Source organism: Octopus bimaculoides, chromosome 19 (genome assembly GCF_046866305.1).
Source record: "Octopus bimaculoides isolate indiv1 chromosome 19, ASM4686630v1, whole genome shotgun sequence".
In the NCBI taxonomy this organism is placed as follows: domain Eukaryota; kingdom Metazoa; phylum Mollusca; class Cephalopoda; order Octopoda; family Octopodidae; genus Octopus; species Octopus bimaculoides.
Window position 1 is genome coordinate 54,258,157 of NC_142946.1, and position 24,152 is coordinate 54,282,308.

Sequence of the window (24,152 nt, forward strand, 5' to 3'; positions counted from 1 at the left end):
GTGTGTGTGTATGTGTGTTTGTCCTCCTAGCATTGCTTGACAACCGATAGTGGTGTGTTTATGTCCCCGTCACTTAGCGGTTCAGCAAAAGAGACCCGATAGAATAAGTACTAGGCTTACAAAGAATAAGTTCCGGGGTCGATTTGCTCGACTAAAGGCGGTGCTCCAGCATGGCCGCAGTCAAATGACTGAAACAAGTAAAAAAATGAAAGAATAAAAGAATCACATTGAAAGGAAACCCCTATCACTTCTCTTTCTCCATTTCCACCTTCTACCATCTGCCCCTAACTGTGGCTTCTTCAATTCTTCCTCCAATATTTTACTATCATTCTGTTCTGCTTCCAGACAATCTGTTTCCTAAAGTGGACATTGTGTCTTCTTCCACAGAAATGTTTCTATCTATAAATAACTTCTTCAGCAATCAATGTTTAGGAAATTCTACAATTGGATATTGGTCACAATTGATGTTTGCTGCTCCGTAACTTCTTCCCTTCTCCCACCACTACATGCGCGTGCACACACACACACACACACACACACACACACACACACACACACTCTCACATCTTTTGATGTTGTTTTTATTCTGTATCATTCTCATCCTCTTCCTCCTCATCATATCTCATCTTTGCTTTGTTCTTGTTCATCTTTTTTCTTCATCTTCTTCACTTTTGTCTTGTCATTGTCCTCCTCCTCCCATTCCCATCCTTCTTCTCTCTCTTCCTTCTCCTCTACATCCCTCCCTCTTCCCCTTCCTCTTCCTTTTCTTCTTCTTCTTCTTCTTCAAATTTGATGTTTTTGATTATGTTTGTTCAGTTGTGTCTTATGTATTCCATCTTTGCTGTTTTATGTTGGCTTCTCAACTGTTGTTACTGCTAGCAATGATGTTCAACAACAACAACAACAACAACGATGAGTCAACAGAGGAAACTCTATGGTTGCTTGTCCTGCTAAACATAGCAGCTAAAATCCTCAAAATTATGCCTTACAAATTTAAAATAGGAAGGACATATTGGACAATTTAGTGCTAGATGGATGACTGAGGCTGGAATAATTCTATCATAGGTCTACTTGTTCAGGGGTGACTTTGCGCTAAATAACTACTACTACTACTACTACTACTACTACCACCACCATATGCAGTGAAACAGTAACTACAGGAAGAAGAAGAACTATGAAAATCACGTCATCGTTTAGCCCTAGGCCAGTCCTGATTGTGCAGACCTATGATGGAAGTCATACCATCCATGACCATCCCATCTGTTAATTGCTCTACATTATCCAATGACCTTACGGCTCCCAAGTGAGTAGAATGAAACAATTTGGGTGTGGATATTTAAACAGCTAAATGGATATGTCGTCATCCAAGCATCATAAACACTGAGCAACGAAGGAACCTCTATGTGGTTACACAACATGTTGGAGATAACAGCTAAGTTTCTCTCACACTACATCTTCCTATCATAACAACAAGGGGACATTGAATAATGTAATCCTAGATCTGGCATGGATGACCTTTTTCAAGAAGCAGGCTGTATGAGTCATGGCTCATCATCAGGTGGGCTACAACACCCCCCAAAAATTCAATGTAATTTCCCTGTAGGTGTCCCCATTTAGAAAGTAATGCAGGTACCATTTTGCCCATGACTGTCTTGGATATATAAAAAGACGGAATGGTCATGTTTGGAAGTCCTTTGATCATGTAAACGCTTCCCCCAACAATTGGCCCTACCCATCTGGAGCATCCATTATGCAAATGAGAGAGGAAAGGAAAAAGAAGGCAGGGAGAACATGTATTGGTGACCTCTTGACCTATAAACGTTGACAAAAAAGAGTTTTCGTGGTTGACATGTACTTTTACAGAGGGTAGGCTCATGTGACATACAGCAAGATATGAATCAATGACTTCAAGATTGGTTTTACTGATATTTTCTGAGTTTGTACATTGAGACCATGTATTGATACCAAAACCGTTACATTGTGTAAGAGACATCACAAGCCATTTTGAAAATGTAAAAAGCATTTTTGATATTCTCTTTCCATTTATGAAAGAATTTCGCTGGGCGAAATGCTTAGCGGTATTTCATCTGTCTTTATGTTCTGAGTTCAAATGGTGCTGCAGAGTTTCCCTTCCTGCCTTCTCTTAATAGTTTGAAAGTGAGAGCTGCCAATCCACACAATCCATTATCACTCTTTAGACTTTAGATAGTGGCTCAGTAGGCTAAGATATACACACACATATACACACACATACATATATATATATATACATATATACGACGGGCTTCTTTCAGTTTCCGTCTACCAAATCCACTCACAAGGCTTTGGTCGGCCCGAGGCTATAGTTGAAGACACTTGCCCAAGGTTCCACACAGTGGGACTGAACCCAGAACCATGTGGTTGGTAAGTAAGCTACTTACCACACAGCCACTCCTGCGCCTGTTGTTTAACTTTGTCCCAGCTTGATTAATCATCCATAATATGGAGATATCTGAGACTACGCTGTCCAATGTATTGGATTTTTAAGCCAATAGGATGTGAGCGGAAGTGAAATTTGCTGCTGTTTCTAGCAAATTGCATGACCATTTAAGAGATCTTCCCATCGGTTCAGTCTTTCACAGCAGGGGACCCCTCTTCCTTAAATAGGAATATATCATCGTCAGAGCTAAAGGAAAATACCTCAAGAAAACATTCAAAATACTAAACATATATTCATGCAATGGCGTCTCAATTACATCATCCTATTGGACTGACTGGCACTTCTTTTATCGACCCCACTGACATATTAACAGCAATGTTCTGCATGTGTGTGTGTGGCAATAAATGTATGTGGCTGTATGTGTGTTTGTGTGTGTCAGTGTGTATATGGCTGTGTGTGAGTATGTGTATGTACATCTGTGTATGTGTGTTTCAGTCTGTATGTAGATGTATATATGTATATATGTGTGCACATGTGTCAATGTGTATGTATGTGTGTGTATGTGTCAGTGTGTATATGGATGTGTCTGTGTGTATATGTATCTCTATGCATGTGTATACATATCAGTGATTTTTGTGTGTGTATATATATGTATGTGGTTGTGTGTGTGTGTGTATCTGTGTGTGGTATGCTGTTTTGTTTTGAAAATTTTTATTTCTTAGTTAATTTTTTATTTCTTAGTTAATTCATTTATTAAAAAGTTTATAATTAGCACGTGTTCTTGTTTAACCTGACTCTTAGTCATGTGCCTGTCTATAACTGTAACTCTACACTCACTGTCCAACCTACTTGGGAACTCAAAACTTAAAACTTCTCCCTCTCTCCTTCATTCTCTCTTTCTCTCTTTCTCTCTCTCTCCTTGACTCTTCTCTCTTTTTACTACTATATCTGTCACCACCACCACCACCATTACAGCCACTACCATCACCACCACCACAATAACAACCACCACTTTCATCATTATCCTTATTCTCATCACCAACTGCTAACCACCACCACCACCACCACCATTAACTCCACCACCTTCATCATCTTTATTCTCACCACCACCACCACCACACCATCCCCATCACCTCCATCATCCTCACCACTATCACCACCATCATCATCCACATCATTACCATCAGCCCCAACACCACTACCACCACACCAATGAGGGAGCATCTATATGATAGTTAGACCTACTAGAAATAGTAGCCAAAATCTCCCTCAAATCATACTGTTATGTAGATAACATAGTCCTAGATTCCTGAAAAATGGCAGAATGGTCACAACTGGAATGTCATTGATCATAGGTTTGCATTTACTCAATCAGGGCTGACCTGGGGCTAAACAATAATAACACTGTTATCAGCATCACCACTATCACCATATCCGCCACCATCACAATCAATACCATCACCATCACCATCATCACCACCACCAACACCTTCAGTATTACCATGATGGTCACCAACACAAATATCATCATCTTCACCACCACCATCACCATCCCAAAAGCATCAGCATCACCATCACCATACAAGCAACAAGGAAACACCCAACCCAAATTTCTTCTTCCTCTTTCTCCTCTTTCTCTCTCTTCCTTCGGTAGATTCCTCTTTCTTCTCCTTTAATGCCTCCACCCCCTTCACAGTCATGCTCTACTCCGCCGCCTTCTTAATTGTTTTCATGTGACTGCACTTTTGTTTTTGTTGTTGACGTTGTTGTTTATGTGTCACTCTTAATTTCATTAGTTTGTTTTATAACATTTTTTTATTGTTATTTTTTGCTACTAGTACCACTCCTCTCTCCTCTGTCCAACCAACCAAGCTGTACTATTTGGTACTGGATTATTATTAATATTATTTAATATTAAAGTTCAAAAAAAGGGTTTTGTTTTTGGTTTTTCCATGTTTGTCTATTCTGAAGAAATTGGTAAATCTTGGCAGTAAATGTTCAGTTGATATTAATATTCCTCTTGCATCACACAGTGAGGAATTCATCATTCTTGAGGTTCTTTGTTGAAACCACTAACACTACCACTTACATCACCATCACCACCACCAGCTTCACTAGTACCAAGAACAAGGACCAAGTACATATCTTACAACAGGATTTACATATACCCCCTGCTGACAGTAAACAGTGGAATATACATACACACATTACATATATAAATATATACATACATACATACATACATACATACATACATACATATATATATTAAGACCCACAGAGGTCATTCATTACATTATTAAAACTTCTGAGCCAAATATCTTTGCCTGTAAATTATAACAAAAAGGTAATCTTTCATTTGTTTTGTACATTTTATTATGTAAGAAATTATTATTATTATTATTATTATTATTATTATTATTATTATTATTATTATTATTCAGTAGTCTTATTTTTATCACGTGCTTTCACTGTACTACCAAGCGCAACTCTGTGTGTGTTGGGTATGTGCTGTGGTTTGTTGTGGTGCTCTTGTTTTCAGTGTATTGAAAGTATTTTACATAGGATGTGTGCGATACCTAGTAGTGCTGTTTTCTGTATGTTATACATACTAGCAAATCCTGGTGTTTTTGTTATGTATTTGTCTGAATGTTTTTTTTTTATCATACTTAATGTGCCTACTATGATAGGAATTGTTTCTGGTTTTAGGCTCCAGATTCAAGTTACCTTTGTTACCAGATCTTTGTATTTTGAAAGTTTCTCTGTTTCTTTTAGAGAGACATTGTCATCTGTTGGTATTGATACATTGATTAGAAAACATTTTTTTTCTTGGTGATCTCTGACAACTATATCCAGCCTATTGGCCTTAATTTCTCTAACAGTGTGTATTGGCATATCCCAGATAATGGTCACTTCCACATTTTCTGTGACCTTTTCTACCATCTTTTTTCTGTTGTTATTCCATAGTGCTGGCATAGCTTCCAGTGTATATTGGTCTCATCTCTGTCGTGTCTGAATATATTCCTGCTTAGCCAGGACTGGACAGCCAGAGACAATATGATTTATTGTTTCTTCTCCATCTCCACATATTCTACAGTTACTTGTTATATTTTTTTCCATTACATGTTTTTGGTAATTTCTAGTGGGAAGGCTTTGATCATGTTCTGCAATTAAAAATCCTTCAGTCTCTGCTTTGAGTCCTGAGCTTCTCAGCCATTGTTGGGAATTTGCTTTGTCTATTTCTTTTCTGCTTAGTTTAACCCAATATTTGCCATGAAGGGGCTTTTCTTGCCATCGTTTTATCATGATCCGTTGCTGTTCCAGTTTTAATTTGGGGTTTCAACTGTTTTACAGCATTTGTTGTTTCTTCTTTTACTTCAGAGATGTTAGGTACTATGACTTCTTTTTTGTATTTGTCAGCTTCCTTAAAGACTGAAAACAGTTTTTTGTTTTGTTCATGTTTTGTGACTATTTGTATTAGTTTTCCTTGCTTCTGAAGTAGGTATTTCTGTAGTCCTATGGTGGTTATTTTGTAATAGTTTTCTAGCTGTATAAAGCCTCTACCACTTTCGATACATTGTATATATAGCCTTTCTATGTCAGATTTTGGGTGGTGTATCCTAAATCTTGTCATTATTTTTCCTCTTTTCCTGTCTATTTTGATTAGTTCATTTAGAGTCTGTTTAAGAATATTGTAGTTGTAACTTATAACTGGGACAGCTAGAGTGTTGATACCTATTATCTTGTTTTTCACATTGAGCTCTGTTTTCAGTATTAATCTAATTCGTCTATAGTATTCCTTTTTTATTTTCTCTTTCATTTGTGTGTGTTGTTTCATATCTAGTTCATTGATTCCTAAGTCTGACTTTGGTCTAATTCTCTGATTTCATTTGCTTTATCTAGTGTTATGTTGCTACTCTTAACTAGTTTTCCTCTTTTCAAGGTTGCTTTGGCACATTTTTCTAAGCCAAATTTCATGTTTATTTCTTTTGTAAATCCATGTACTGTTTGTAGTAATGTTTCCAGCTGTTTATCATTTGTAGCGTACAGTTTTAGATCATCCATATACAAGAAATGACTGATTGTTTAGCCATAACAGTTGTATCCACATCCAGTTCTGTTTAGCATGTCATTATCATTTTCATATACACTCAATAGACTAGACTGTTGGAAAAGAAAAGATCCTAACATTGGGTTAGATACTTTAGATACCAAGAATCCTCCTATTGGACTACAACAACTATCCTTAGATGCCAAGAACCCTCCTAAGTATCCTAGCTGTCCCTAATAACACTGTTTTCTGGAGCTGTACTAAACTGGGTTTTATGCCTATTTCCTCTATCTATTTGTTCAGATTTTTAGGGGTAGTTCCCAATGCACCTATAACCACTGGGATTTTACCCGCACTTTCCATAGTCTCTGTAATTCAATAGCTAGGTCCTGGTACTTTGCTATTTTTTCTATACCTCTCATATTAATGCCTTCATCATCAAACTGGAAGATGGTATGTTGCAGAGCTCAAGGCCAGTAAGTTTTAGAGAAGACAAGTCGATTACATCAACTGCAGTACTTGACTGGTACTTTATTTTATCAATCCCAAAGGCAAAGTCGACTTCTGTGAGATTTGACCGCAGAAGGTAAAAAGTTGGGAGATGTACTGCTAGCCATTTTGTTCAATGTCCTAATGATTCTGCTAGGTCACCATCTTCACTTTTGATATGGAGGTTCTAGATTGTTTTGGGTGTAGTGTAGAAATTTGGATATATTGTACTCACCACTATCCATTTAACACAGAACTGTACCCGAAACAATGTGGCTGCAAAGCAAGATTCTTAACCACGCTGTCATGCCTGAGTCTACAAAATCTTCCATGGAAAACACTTCCAATATTAAAACAAATTTATTTGGATTCAGCTCCTGTCTCTCAAACAGTGGAGTTCAGTTTGACAGGCACTGTTTTAGAGAAAAATCTGATCCAGCACCATATTCCGGAAACCCTGGTCAGCTGGTGGGAAAGTAACAAGGGATTCAGGATATGAAGTTGTTAGACGTTGGTGTCTTAATGCAGGATTGTGAACATGTGGAAAGAGTTGTGAGGCCTGTCTCAACTGGGGATTGCTGAGTGATGTGTGATGTTGTCGTCGTTGTTATTGCTGCTGCTGCTGCTGCTGCTGTTGTTGTTCAGCTCTAAGGCAGACCTGATTAGGTAAACCTATGATCACAAGTATTCCAGTTATTTTTAGGAAACTATTTGTGCACTGATTGCAAAATAAGTGTGCTTGCACACATGCACTGCTAAATTAAAACATTAGCGAAAATCTCAAATATTTTTAGCAAGTTGTAACTGCTAGTGATGGAGCTATATGCCTCAAGATTTCTTGTGTTGTATCACATTATTAACTGAAGCTAAGCTAGAGATAATATTTGTAACAGATTGTGTGAATATATTGGTACAAGACAGAACTTGAAACCATTTGGTTGGGAATCAGACATCTTCACCCCACACCTATACTATCGTGTGTAAAGTAAACAGAAAATGGAGAAATATTGATCAACAACAATTGACTTACATCAATTATTATTTTTTAATTCAATACAAATAGACTGCATCCCATATTGGACTTTACCACATATTAGTAAGCAAATAATCTAAATTAATTGTTGGACACTTTATTATGATAAAAACTATTATGATTACTTCAAAACTTTATGGTACCTTTACTCCCTCTTTTACAAAACCTATTGACATATCCCATTATTGTTAATTTTTTTATTTTTACTTTCTTTTTAATACCCTATTACCCCCATATAAAGTCAATTACATCAATCCAAGTGTTTGAATGGTATTTATTTTATTGAGCCTGAAAGGATGAAAGACAAAATCAACCTTAGTCATATTTGAACTCAGAACATAAAAATGGATGAAATGTGGCTGAGCATTTTGCATGGCATGATTCTACCAGCTTGCTGTCTTAAGTCAAGTTATTCTGTAAAAATTTTTACATTAAACTGAAAGATTACTCAATACTTTTAGTGGAATACATAGTTATTATTCTCCAACAAGAATAGTGTTGACAGTAACTTTTTGAAGTTTTGACCTGCTGGCTGTCTGATGAAGGCTAAGCAGACCAAAACTTCGTAGTCACTGTCAACACTATTCTTGTTAAAGAACAATATATATGTGAGTGTGTGTGTGTATACACACACACATTTATACATACATATATGTATGTGTGTATAGCTTTAGTTGAGCTATATGTAAAATAACAACAAACATAGCTCTCTCTCAGAACTATTGACTGTAATTGGAATTGAAAAGGTGTTTTTACCACCTGACACATGCGTGTAGTTACTTGGTTCTTTGGTGACTGTTCATTATCAGAGGTTGGTGTAACTTGCCTAGGGCAGCCTCTGTTTAATGGTTGAGCTATTTGAATGGGGTGCAGTCTGAGTTGTGAGGGACTGGATTTGTGGTGACAATTTATGGGGAAATAACTCCCTAAATGAGAAACCAGATGACTTATCAGGAGGCACTAATGTCAGCATTATGTCCATTAGTTCTGAAGGCTTGGAATCGCATAACCCATCGGTAGGCTGCAGATTCCTGATCACTAAGCCAAACTTTTTTATGAGTCTATTTTTTATAGTCTCATATTTGTGAGTAGCTGATGGTTTGGTTAGGATGTCTAGCACCCTTGTTGCTGTGTCCTCATCATAGGCTGTTGTAGTGTACAAATACTTCATCAGATCTCAAGTGATATTCTTGAAGGTGAACTGTGCCTCAACTTGTGCATACCATACCCTGGCTCACTTTAGCCAGAACTGTAGGAGCTTAAGTGGATGGTATTTTTGTTTGCCCTGATTATGTATTTCTTTGATCTTTTTCTTTGGGGCCACCATTTATAGCTTTAGCTAAGCTATACATAAAATAAAAACAAATGGTGATTTGTTGAACTGTCGTTTATTGTGTGTCAAACATTTACAAATGTGAGAAAGAGTGATCCACCATTAAAGCCTATTTCTTGTTTTTTTCCCTCATAGGAAGTGGTGCCTCTGCCAACTAGTTCAATGACTAGTCTGGAGTAAAAGTTCTTGTCCACAGTTTGTCTTTTACAAGCTTACGGGCAATGCCCTATTTGTGTGTGTATCTTTGTGTGAGTGGTGTGTGTGTGTATGTGTGTGTATGTCTGTCTGTAAATATGTCATCGGTTGCCTTAGTATCTACACCGTCTTCAACTTCAATCTATATTTGCGTCTGTGTCTTTGTATACGTATACATATACATGTAGGTGAAGGCCTGTGTGTGTATATGAGTAAGTATATCTGTGTCTGAGTAGGTGCTTTGTATGAATATCTGTCCATGGCTATGTATATGTATATGGGATGGTGGTGTCGGGTGCCTGTTTATTTATTTATTTGATCAATATCTCCTTACAGCTTTTTTTAACATCCTGTTTACACTTTCTGTTTCTCTTTCAGTATCCTTATTACAGTTGCCATCAACGACTACTTTTAGAGATACTGAAGCATGCATAACTATCACATTGCATCACACTTGCATGCATGCACACGCACACACACACACACACACACACACACACACACAGAGGTGCATGGCCTTTGTATACATATATATGTGTGTGTTTGTGTATGTATGTGCTTATATATATAATAAATTAATATAATCTATATATATATATATATATATATATATATATATATATATATATATATATATATATATAGATTATATTAATTTATTATATATATAATCATGGATTTAATGTCCACTTTTCCAGGATTGCATATGTTGGACAGAGTTTATTGAGGCAGATTTTCTAGAACCAGATGCCCTTCCTGTCACAAACCCTCACCTGCTTCTAAGCAAGGTAATATTTCCCTGTGACCAGACATATTTCCACACAATTTCAGAAATGAATGACACTGCTTGTATGGCAGTGTATGTATACATGTGTGTGTATATGAGTGTGAGTGTGTATGTATGCTTGTATTCATTTGTTTTGACATTGCATGACAGTTATGAATATGCCACATAACCAGATATAGTTTCATAAAAGATTGGAAATGAAAGACACCATTTGCGTGATGGTGACACTCAAGAGGTCAATGCAAGGAGACAGTCACACATACACATACACACAATTGAACCTATGCTGCTGACAGATGAAAGAATACCACCAGAATTGAAAAGCAAATTGGTACTTGGCAACAAAGATGCCTTTAAAAACAATCCTGGGCATTAGATGGCAAGACAAGATCAGAAATGTGGGGGTGCTTCAAAGATCCAATCCCACATACCTCAGTCTTGTCATGCAAGTGCAGAAGAATGCGGATGACAGGGTATGTCCTATGAAGCTGGGAAATATTCTAGCAAAAAGATCAATGACATGGATATCAACTAGCGGCAAATGTTACCTTCTCGAGTCATGCTGACTTATAAGGGCCAATCTCCCAGTTTCCATGGCATATAAATTCCCCACCCAGACGGGGCACCAGCCCATCGTAAGATTACTCATTTTTGCCAGCTGAGTGAACTGGAGCTCAGGAATCAATACCACAATCTTATGATCAGGAGTCCAATACCCTAACCACTAAGCCATGTGCCTCCACAACTGATGAGAGAGACCAAAGGGTAGGCCACAGAAAATCTAGAGATGCACCTTAAAAGATGACCTGTAGAGCTGTGGCATAAACTGGTTTCAAGCTCCAACCCTTGACAAAGACAGAAAAAGATGGGAGAGCATAGTGGCCAGTTGTTATGAGGATGGAGAAACCAGATGATCAGATGATATGGTTTCTTTTGGCTTTTTTGATTTCCATCTACCCAATCCATTCACAAGGCTTCGGTCCATCAGACACTATAATAGAAGACACCAGCCCAAGGTGCCATGCAGTGGTACTGAACCTGAAACCATATAGTTGGGAAGCAAACTTCTTACTACATAGCTACAAGTATTTTTGCATTTATGCATTTATAGATTTAGATAACTGTGCCATTTAATCAATACAATGTTTTATTTTAGCTCTGAAATTGCTGTTAGCAATGTTTAGTCGATGGAGTATGTTTAAAATTTTACATGCACTGGAGATCTAATGAATGACATTTGTTCTTGAAACACATGCATATGCATTCACATACATGCATATATGCACTCAGACTCATATATGCACATACTTGCACTTCAATCAATCACCACAAATATATACACACTCATATAAACAAACATATCTTCATGCAGCCTTAATACAATCATTTACACACGCATTGCCATGACCTATCTCCTGGTTTCAAGAGGTCAGTGATATGATTGAATATTTATAGAATGACATTGTAGTTTAAGTGTGAAAGGCTAGATCTGGCTGGTTTGAACATAAAACAGGTTGAATATTTGGGCCAGATATGGCCGGCTTAAATGCTAAAAGGTTATATATCAGCTGTGATAGCGACTGATATTTAAGTGTGTGACATTAGAGTACAGAGGTACAGAGTATCTGTGTCATTCAATACTCTCATACACATGCACACATATATGTGCATGCACGCACACACACATACACACACACACAAATGCATGTACACATACTTATATGTACACACACATGCACTCTCTCTCTCTTACACACACACACACATTATGGATAAAGTGTTTCACTTTTGAAGTTCACATTAAATATGAGAAAATTGGGTGATTTGATGACAGTTTGAATGAGTTCAGACATCCTGTTATAAGAGTGGGATGCATGCTGTACGGTGGTGGAGATGGTAGTGTGGTGGGTGAGTGGCAGGGGAAGGAGCATTACTATGGGACAAGGGACACACTACCTTACCCCATTTCTCAATGATGTCAGATGGTCAAGAAATGAATATTATTATTATTATTAATATCTTCACTATTAGTTTATGTAATCCATAAGGCGGTGAGCTGGCAGAATTGGGAACAGACGGGGCATAATGCTTAGTGGCATTTTATCCGTCTTTATGTTCTGAGTTAAAATTCTGTCATGGTTGACCTGGCCTTTCATCCTTTCAGGGTTGATAAAATAAGTACCAGTTGAGCACTGGAATTGATGTAATTGACTTATCGCTTACCCAGAATTTGCTGGCCTTGTGTCAAAGTTTGAAATCAATATAATCAATAATAATATTTATCTTTTATGTTTCTGGTCTTTCTTTCATCTTTCTATTTAGCAACATTGAATGTTTATATCTAAGTCTCTGCACGCATGTGTGTGTGTGTGTGTGTTGGTGCTGGTGTAGTGTTATAGTTACAGGTATGGCTGTGTGGTTGATAAGTTTACTTCCCAACCACATGGTTTCAGGTTCACTCCCTCTACTATAGCTGCAGGCCATCCAAAATCTTTTGAGTGGATTTAATTTATGGAAACTGAAAGAAACTCACCATATATGTATATATCATCATCATCATTATTTAATGTCCAATATTTCCAAGCTTGCATATGTACTTATGTACATATATACATATATGTACTTATGTATATATATGTATATATATGTATATATATATATATATATATATATATATATATATATATATACATATATATATATGTTTGTATATATATATATATATATGTATGTATATATATATATATATATATATATATATATATATATATATATATATATATATATATATATACATATATATACATGCACACACAAAGATATATATATATATAATTACATATTTAATGAATACGAGTGTGACTTAGGTCCTCAAGCCATCTTACAAAGCAATGATTTTCAAAATGAACTGACCCAGACTGTGGTGACCTGTCTAACCCATACCAGCATACAAAGGAGATTTAAAATAATGATGACAATGATGATGGTGAAGTAATATATGCGTGTAAATGCATGTATGTATCAACACATTCACACATACATACACATATGTATGTGTACAAGCATACACATACTTGTACGGGCGCGTGCGCACACACATGCTCACATACACACCACATAAAACACATTCTGTCAGTTATCTAACTGTGTCAGCTACTGTAATATCAAATGTGTGTCACTAACCTCTGCTTTATTCTGACTTGTGAAATATTCAAATTTACTACATTCATATATTTTACATGTTATGCTCTGTTTATTTTGTTTGGTATTGAAATTTTTAAAGTTTTCAAGGTTTCAATCATTGCCACAAAATTTACTCTGAAATTTACCGCAAAGACGTGTCTTTGTCTATGGATATATGTATACAATTGCGTGCGCATGTGTGTGTGAGAGTGAGTGTGTACATCTGTATGTGTGAATATATGTTTGTGCTTATATTTATGTACATGGCTGTAAAAGTATTACAGATTCATAGATTTATAAATATATATGCTTACATATTTACACATGCACTAAGATATGTTTACACCCCTACATATGCATACATGTGTATATGTTAATGTGTATATGTAATGTGTGTGTGTGCACGCGCGCATGCGTATGTGTGTGTGTGTGTGTGTTAGGAAACCTGTTTATGTTAATTTTATGAATACATATACTGGTGGTGTGCATATTTGTTTGTCCTGTTGCAATCCCAGTGTGTGTATTACACACACATACACACACACATGCATGTATATATGTCTGTATATGTAGTATATGTTTACCATTTCTCTCCAATACTTTTAGCCTCATCTGGAATGCAGAGAATTTTGAGCATAATTTTTAAATATTTATTATTTACTTTTTTAAAATTCTTCTTGCTTTCTCATCAAAATTGACATTTTAAAAGATAATAATAATGAAGCCGAACTTCAGCCCAAGGACATCCATTTTACAACAGAGTGGAGCTGCAGTCAAGTTAAATCACTATTAAAAACTAGTATTACTAGCTATGTGTGTCCGAGTATGTTGGGGGCAGTACTAATATGAAATATATTGGAAAACAGCCTGCATTAAATAGTTGAGAATATACATAGAGTAAAACAAGACAGCAAGCTGGTAGAATCATTGCATATTGGGCGAAATGCTTTGTGGTGCTCTATCTGTTTTACATTCTGAGTTCAAATGCTGCTAAGGTTAACTTTGCCTTTCATCCTTTCTGGTCCGATAAAATAAGTACCAGTTGAGCATTGGGGTTGATTTATCTCTTTACCCCTTCCCTGAAAATGCTAGTCTTGTACCAAAATGTGAGCCCAATATACACAGTAAAAGGGGTGAAATCTACACTAACAGTAAAGACACATTAATATATACATACCAAAAAATAGTAATAACAACAATACCAGTTTTGAGGGGAGGGATTTAGTCGAAGCATTGACACTAGTACATTATCAGTACTTTTATCAGTTCCTGAGGGATGAAAGGCAAAGTTGACCTTGGTAGGATTTGAACCCAAAACATGGAAATTTAAGAGAAAATTCTTGATAGGATGCAGCCATAGAAAACATGCTAAATCTGACACTGTCAAATCGTCCAACCCATGCCAGCATGGAAAAACAGACATGAATTGATAATGGTAATGATGATGAACCAGATACAATTGTAATTTTACTGTTTGTCTTTGCTAGCAATAATCATGAAAGTGGAGAGATTGTAACCTGTTTTCTTGTCATGGTTGCACTACAATGTTTTGATTCAGGGGTTCTCAACCAGGGTCCATATAAGATTTTTGGGGGCCCATAGAAATACATTTAGGGTCCATGGAAAAAATTTTGCTTTAGATGTATTTATTGCAAGACACAGCTAGGTTTCTTTCTCTAATGTCTTACACAGTTCAACCTAAACAAATTCATGTATGATGAATAAAATAAGAATTTTGAAAGTATTTATAAAACTAGTTTTTAAAAATCAAATGGTTATGGAGGTCCACCAAAATAAAATAGTATTCAATGCACTCCATAGATAAAAAATGGTTGAGAACTACTGCTTTAAACTAAATGTTTTAAACTTTATTATAATTCTATCCTTTTATATTCTGAGTTCAAATCCTCCTTCAGTCTATGTTTTTCCCTTTCATTCCATCGAGAGTCAATTAAAAAGTATCGATCATGTATTGCATATATTGGGGCCTGTTCAGTTGATTAATTTTCTCTTTTACAAATATCTGACTTTGTATCAAAGTGAACCACACACACACACACACACACACACACACACACATGGTCTTGTTTTAAAACAAAATCCTGAGTTGAATAGAAATTTCCAATTAATTCTAGTTTTGTCCAAATATACTGTTTGGTTGGAACTCTCCCTCACTCCACTCCAACCATGACCTACCCTCCCAACTTGGCCCTCTTTGGTGCCAACTTGTTTATTGCTTTCTTCAGTTCTAAATATATTTTGGCAAAACCAACAATCAATATTGTACAACCTCTGATGTTGGCTTACAGGTTGTACTGGCAAGATGGTTCCTGCAGACTTGTTGTGTCCACAACAGCAGCAGCAGTAGTAGTGTTTGTTATTGTAACTGTTGACTAAACTCAACCATTTCTATTTAAATAGAACTATAATACAGAAACAGACATAATAAAGGGAACTTAGCTGGTGTGTAACAGTTTCAAATCCTTGTTACATTTTTAGAAACCCCAAAATTTCCTCATAGATGGATGGAACAATCAGTGATTTGAAACCAGACTGGAGGTTATCATACGTAACCTCCAGTTTTAAAGTTCATGTCATCACCATCATCATTATTTTAACATCCACTTTTCCATACTGACATGAGTCAGAGGCAATTTGCTGAGATGGATGTTCTATGGCTGGATGCTCTTTCTGTTACCAACCCTCAAATGTTTCCAAAGAAGGAGATATTTCCCCATGACCAGACATACTTTCATGGAAGATTGGAAATGAAGTATGCCGCTTGCATGATGATGACACTTGCTTACAACTATCCTGCCATACCAAGGCAGGGAGACAGTAACATGCACATACACACCTATATACATGTGCACATGCCACACACACAACAGGATTCTTTCAGTTTCCATCTACCAATTCCACTCACAAGGCTTTGGTCAACTTGAGGCCATGGTTGAAAACACTTACCCAAGTTGTCATCTAGTGGGATTGAACTCAAGACTATATCATTAGGAAGCAACCTTCTCAACCACACATCCTTGTCTGTACCTGTTTATGGCAACAGATGTTTGTCAGGTCTTAAAATTAAAATTTTCCTCCACAACAATTTTTAAGCAGGAAGTGGTTTTCAATTTTCAATTTTCAATTGGCATTATGATACTTAAGGCAATGGCATTGGATAGAATAAAAGTGCTGGACATAGTTGTGTCCCTTTACAGTATGTGTTTAAATCTCACCAGTGTCCACTTTGCCTTTTATCCTTCCACATTCAATGAAATAAAAAATACCAGTCAAGTACAGGTGCGTGTGTGTGTGTGCACACATCTTTGAGTTTGTGGCTGTTCTCCACCATTGCTTGGTAACTGGTGTTGGTGTGTTTATGTCCCCTGTAACTTAGCTGTTCAACAAAAGATACTGGTAGAATAAGAACCAGGCTTGATAAAATCTTCAAAATAAGTACTGGGGTCAATTTGTTTGACTAAAATTCTTCGGGACAATACCCCAGCTTGGCTACGGTCTAATGACTGAAACAAGTAAAAGAATTAAAGAATATATTTCAAGATTTAAAATATTTTCAAAGGTAATTAACACCAAATCTTAACCTAGCATGTATCTTGAAATGAAGGTCATGGGTTTTTTTTTCTTTCTTTTTCGGTTTTATCAAAGCTTCTAAGACTTCTTAAAGTTTAACACTACATTTTTTTTTAAAGTTTAATAAGGAAATTATTTATTTCATGTTCAAATATCAAATTTCGTTGATGGTGCTGATAAGAAGGATGTAGAAGAAGAGGCGAGAAAAGATGATGAAAATAAGGTTAAGGATAAAGGTGATGACAATTATAATGACAACAATGGTGATGATAACGATGATGCATCGTGCATGAGTATCGCTCTGTTTTAAGGTTTAACATTTTCTAAAATGTTCTTAAAGGTTAAAGACAGCTGTTTTATGGTTTAACACACAGCAGTTTTTAAGAAGGAACTTTATTGATGTAGATTTTATAGTTGCAATTATGTAGTCATTTTAGTTAGATAATTTTTTTAAAATTATTAAAGTACATACACACACACATGCACATGCAAATATAAGTGTTTATGTGCATATGTGTTTGTATATGTATATATATATGTGTATGTGTATATATATATATATATATTATATAAAAGAGTTCCAACTCTGTCTGTTTTTTATGTTTTATTTATATTCTTATAAAATTAATGTGGGATATAGAATATGGGATATATAATATAAATAGTAAAATGAAATGAAGTATTGAATGTCTTCTTGAATAAATGAAGTATTGAGCATTAAATATATATAAAAGGACTAGTATACTTTCCTGCTTAATAGCAGTCATCAAGGTCCCATTTTCTATTTTTCTATTTGCTAAACTCCACTTGCGAAGACCTGTTGAGGCAAGCGAAATCGAAATAGTAATGACTGGTAGGAATGAAAAGTATATTGGACTTCATATATCCGTACCCCAGCCATCACTTTGATCGTGCTGTTCCCTCACTCGATAATGACATCATAAGAATGGCAATCTTTCAGGATTATTAGAGTATTGAAAAAAATGCCTGATCGCCTTTGTTTCAGGTGTTGGGGGTCAATGGAATCAACTAATCTCCTTCCTCTCAGAATTTCTGGTTTTATGCCTAAATCAGAAGGCAAAGGTGGTGAACTCAGAGAATCGGCATTAAAGCATTGCTTCTTTCTGGTTCTTTACTTTCTGGGTTCAATTGCTGCAAGGGTCAACTTTTGCTTTCATCCTTTCAAGGTCCATAAAATATAGTACCAGTCATGGACTGTGGTTCATGATAGTGACTCATCCCCTCCCCTCAAAGTTGCTGGTTTTGTACCCAAATCAGAAACCATTATTGTTTGTGTTGTTTAGGTGGCAGGCTGGTAGAATCGTTTAGTGAGTTGGACAAAATGCTTAGCAGAATTTCTTCCATGTCTTTATGGTCTGGGTTCAAACTCTGCTGAGGTCAGCTTTGCTTTTTATCCTTTCAGGGTTGATAAAATAAGTATCATTTAAACACTGGAGTCAATGTAATCAACTTACCCGCTCCCCATAATATTCGTTGGTCTTGCACCGAAATTTGAAACTGTTGTCATTGATTTTGTTTGTCTTTCATCCTTTCGGGGTCAATACAATGAGAACCAGTGGAGCAGTGGGGTGAAGCAATCACCGTATTCACTCCCACCAAAATTTGCTGGTCTTGTGTCAAACATTGAAACCATAATTGTTGTTGTTTAGCTGCACATTTGACCCTGAATGCTCAGACCTAGGACCGAAGCCCTTCCAATGATGACTGCTCCATTTTTTATATTTCCCCCCCTTCCAGTCTATGTGAGGTATCTGTTCTGCAGATGACCTGTTGTGTTATTTCCTACTGAGGTAATGCAGAATTAATTGTGCTGCAGTGTAGATGACCTCCTGACATCTGACCTGATGATAGTCAATACTAAATCGACTCAGTTGCTTTATTTCAACAGTGATCATATTGGTCATAGTGTTGTTGTTGTTCTTGTTGCTGTTTAGCCTTAGATCAAACCTAATCAAGTTGAACCTATGATCAAAGACGTTCCGCCCATGACCATCTTGTCATTTTTACGTTGCTTAATGTATTATTTCTGTTTTTAAAACAGCTGGGTACAGTTTGACAGGTCATGACGAGGATTCTGTTGTCTTGTGATAGGGGTGATGGTTGTGGTGGTGGTGGTGGTGGTGGTGATGATAGGGGTGGTAGTAGTTAGGAGTATTGTGTGTTGTAATGGTAGTTTTAATGACGACAGTGGTTGTGGTGGCGGCAGCAGTGGTGGTGGTAGTAGTGGTGCACCATGAGCGTAGTGAAGAAGATGTGTTCATTTAGAAAGTCAAAGCAGGTCACCACTTTAGCAAGGCATGATGGCAAGTCAATAATGCAGTGCTGTTATTGTTACAATGTAAGAAAACAATGACGATGATGATGATGATGATGGTGATGGTGGTGATGTAACTCTGTTAGGTGCCAAAATAACCATAACTGCAACCACTACTACCACCATTAATCACTACCATCACCATCGTCACTAGTCATCATCATCATTCTTACATTCACCACCACTGCTGCTGCTGTCACCACCACCACCACCACCACCACCACTCTCACTACAACCAACACCATAATCACTACCACCATTATCAACACTGCCATCACCATCCTCGGAACCATTACCCAACACTTACTACCACCTCCGCAATCATCATAATTGCTACCATCATTACCTACACCACCACTACCACCACCACTACCACCACTGTCACCAACATCATTAACATTGCCATCACCACTATCACTGTAACTAGCATCATCATCACCACCACCATCACTATCATTACCAACAATCGTCACGGTTGTCACAAATGTACACACCACCATACCTACTACCATCCCCTGAAGGGAGCTTTGATGTAGCCGCCCGACATGCTAGAAACAGCAGTCAAATCCCCTCCACCCTCGAAACACACCTTATAGAAAGTAGGATACATTATATAATGTGGTCATAGACATGCTGTGCTAGAGGAAAAGATAGAATGGTTGAGGCTGAAACAAATGCCTTTGAACGTAGGACTGTCTATTTAATCAGGTCTGAGCTGGGAATAAACAACCTATATCAGTAGAGCTAATATTTGTAATGGTTGTCATTCAGAATTTTAGCTCACAGACACATATATAGATTGAAGAGTATTTCTTAACCCCTATTTTTTTTTTCTATATATCTTTCTCTTTCCACCTTTACCAGTTTACCCCAGATGACAAGTAAAAACTATTTATTGCATAACATTAACAACCTTATATTAATTTTACCATTAGCATCCTTAAAAATCGAGATTAAAGAAAATAAAATCCAGAAAAAAATGAGGATAATGTTGATGAATTTTTCAGCTTAAAACAATTTTTCCCATCGGAATTCCCCTAATTTCCTTCTGGTTAAGAATTGCAAGAATGGTCTGTTCGAAGATTGTCACACCAGTGTTACACTCTTCACTGAGGTATCTCAACTAAAGATAGGCTATTTTAACACATTATTGTACTAGCTCTCTCCCTCACTTTTTCTCTCTCTCTCTTTCTCTCTTTCTTATGCACAAATACACAAATGCACACAAGCATCAACATTACTCCCAGCATGACCAACAGAACACCACCAACACCACCACAACCAAAGTCAATACCAATATCACCACCGGTACTATCAATACTGCAACCACTACCAACAACACCTCCACCATCACCACTACCTCCTCTGCTATCACCCCCACCACCACTGACTTCACCACCACCACCACCAATATTATAACTGCTGTTTCTACTGTTGGTGTTACTCATACCAAAAAGCCAACAGTAACCACTACCGTCACAGTCGCCGTTGTCAGTCTTGACCATCACCACCACTACCATCACCCCTACAATCACAACAAACACCACCTACACCACCGCCAATGCCATTTTGCCATCACTATTATAAACCATTTACTCACATGTGAGTTTGAACACTATATATGTGTGTGCATACACACACATATTTAGAGAGAGAGATAATATCTATATAATCAATATATAGAATAGATTGATAGATACATAGAGAGAGAGAGAGGGGGTAGAAGAGAGATATCTATATAATCTATATATATATATAGAGAGAGAGAGAGAGAGGGGGGGGGGACAGAGACAAGCAGGCAGACAGGCAGAGACTTGGGACGAGAAAGATGCGGTGCAAGTGGGAAGAGATAAACTGATTGACAGAGAAACTGATAGAAAGAGTGGGAGGTTGTGAGAGACAAAGAGAAACTAAGAGAGACGAAGGGAGAGAAAGAGTGAAAGAAAGAGATTGAGTGAGAGAGTAAGTGTGAGTTTCATTCAGTGGCTGAGACAGCCATTTGTATGATTCGGCTCGCTTATGTAACACGGCGAGCTGAATTCAAACGAAAATTTCTCTATCAGCGTCACCTAAGAAGAAACAAACGAATTAGATACCCACTGACCGAAAGTGACATCACTATTTTACTGAGAATTAAGGAGTATTACTGGCAGAGAAGTGGACAAACTGAGAAGACGAAAGAGAAAGAGACAGTTGTTGCTCGTTTAGTTACGTCGTCGGACAAGAGCAGACGACACAACACAGCACACACGCACGCACGCGCACGCGCGGACACACTCACAATGATTGTCAGGTAAGCACCTTGTATTTACACGCTTTAAACATATTGGAGATGTATAAACATATAGTGGGGACACGCACACACACACACACATACATACATATATATATATACACACACACACATACAGAAATATATACGCATGCAGGTTATTTTTATATGCTGGCCACTGATAAAATTCATCAATTTTAATGATTTTATCCTTTAGTCATGTTTATATATATATAAATATATATATGTGTGTGTGTGTATATATATATGTATATATATATATATATGTATATATATATGTATATATATATATATGTATGTATGTGTATATATATATATATATATATATATATATATATATATATCCATCCACACATATATGCATATATATGTATAGATATATATATATCCACACATATATATGCATATATAAATATACCCACACACCTATACATACACAGACACACGCACATATGTAATGTATGTATGTATGTATGTGTGTGTGTGTGTGTGTGTATGTATGTACACAGTCACATATACGAGACAGAATAGCGTGTGGTGTCAGGTAGAACAGTTTGGTTTTGGGCCTTCGATTTGGTGAATTGCTTCTCAGCCGCTTTATAGACTAATCGAAAATAGAAAAATATTATTTATTACCTTTTAGATAAGTTGTTCTCGTCTTTCATTTACGCATCTGTGAATATACACACATCAGATTTATACATTCTCACGGGGAAGCCTGTGCGTCAGGCCTAAGGGGGACGAACGGGACCCGCAGTCTTATAATTATATAAACGTTATAACTTTGCAAAAATTTTATAATATAATGTTTAGATCTGTTCTGTCAGTTTGAATAATTTTGTTTCATACTTCCTTATTTACTGACACCTTAATTAAATGTTAATGATTTACATCATGTAACAACGTATGTTGTAATATGTATGGTATATTGCGTGGCACACCTACACGTGTGCTCCCCACCGACTTTGTTTCTTCATAACCTCCAGAAAAATCGGTATTTTTTAATGAAATTGTCTACAGATACGCTTTACATGGTGTGGATTCCGATTATATCGGAATTTGTTGTGGAAAAAAAAAATCCGTGGTTGGAGAGAGGAGTTTCGGGAAATTCACACGAGTCGACTTTGTTTCCTCATAACTTTCAGAAAAATTGAGATTTCTAAACGAAATTTTCTCTAAATATCCTTCAGAGTGTGTAGATTACGATTATATCGGAATTTAATAATGATAAAAGAAAAAATTTGGTGGGCTCGCACACATACTTATAGCTCCAAAGTGAACCTTGAAATTTCGTAAAAAATTGTGATATGTGTCAGTATGTGTGCGTACTGATAATTTTTCTTTTCACATCAAATTTCAATATAATTGTAATTTACACAGTGAAAGGTAAATGTAAAAATTCCATTTAAAAATATCAATTTTTTTCTGAAAGTTATGAGAACACAAAGCCAATTAGTGTGAAATTTCTGACACCCCCACCACCACTACCAGCACATACACACACACGGAATTTTTTTTCCCTACAAATTCCAATATGATCAGAAACTACACCATCTGAAGAGTATTTGTCGAAAATTTCATGGAAAATAATCCATCTTTATGTAACTTATGAGGAAACAAAGTCAGGGGGAACAATGTCTATTGTGTAATGGCATATGATGTGAAATTATTATTAAAGTGGTGCATGGACCAAATTATGATGAGCAATGTCTCATAAGACCAGCTGTGGAAGAAGATTGTCCGTATCTACGTGGTGGCACGAAATGTTTCCAACAGCAGCCAAATCTCACTCAAATCACATCATAGCGTCTTGAAAGAGGAAGGGACGCATTAGATAATGTAACACCTCTTACAGGCTACTCATTAAAAAAAAAAACTGGATGGTCACGGCTGGAATGACGTTGATCATAGGTCTGCTCTGACAGGACTGATCTAGGGCTAATCAACAACATTATTGAAGGCGTGTATATGTGAGACACACACGTCCACCCACCTCTCTCTACACACACAAACATTCATATCTATTATGTGTGTGTATGTCTTGTAAGTGTATGTATGTGTGTGTATATATATATATATATATATATATATATATATATATACATATGCATACATTATATGTAATGCATGTGTGTATACATACCCACACATACGCTTTTGTGCAACACGTTTCTTCTTCCTAATTTATTTATTTTATTTTTCATTTCTTTTTCTTCTTTCTCCATTTAACCATTCATTTGTTCCTTTCTTTCGTTCTCTCCTTCCGCATTCTTCCCCCCCCCCCCCGCTTGCTTCCCTCGTTCTTTTCTTTCGTTTTAATTTCTCTCGGATTTTAATTGGAAATTTAGAATTTTGTTTCTCTGTGTAATGTTTCTCTATGTACTTGTGTGTGTGTGTGGATACATGTATATGTGTGTGGTGTGTTGGCGTAGGGCCTTGTGTG

The 24,152-nt window shown here is 36.6% G+C and overlaps 1 protein-coding gene across 12 annotated transcripts in view; it reads left to right on the forward strand.

Moving 5' to 3' along the window:
- LOC106875423 (monocarboxylate transporter 13) overlaps positions 1 to 24,152 on the forward strand; it is a 135,938-nt gene that overhangs the window by 11,551 nt on the left and 100,235 nt on the right. For 4 of the 12 annotated variants that reach the window (XM_014923565.3, XM_014923566.3, XM_014923559.3 and 1 more), the window contains exon 1: positions 21,394 to 21,709. The exons of 5 other annotated variants lie outside the window; for them this stretch is intronic. The gene's annotated coding sequence lies outside the window, so the exon portion shown is untranslated. Of the gene's footprint in view, positions 1 to 4,261; positions 4,767 to 21,393; positions 21,710 to 24,152 lie in introns of those variants that run through there. 3 more of the 12 variants (XM_089337762.1, XM_014923562.3, XM_089337769.1) reach the window with 1 other exon arrangement.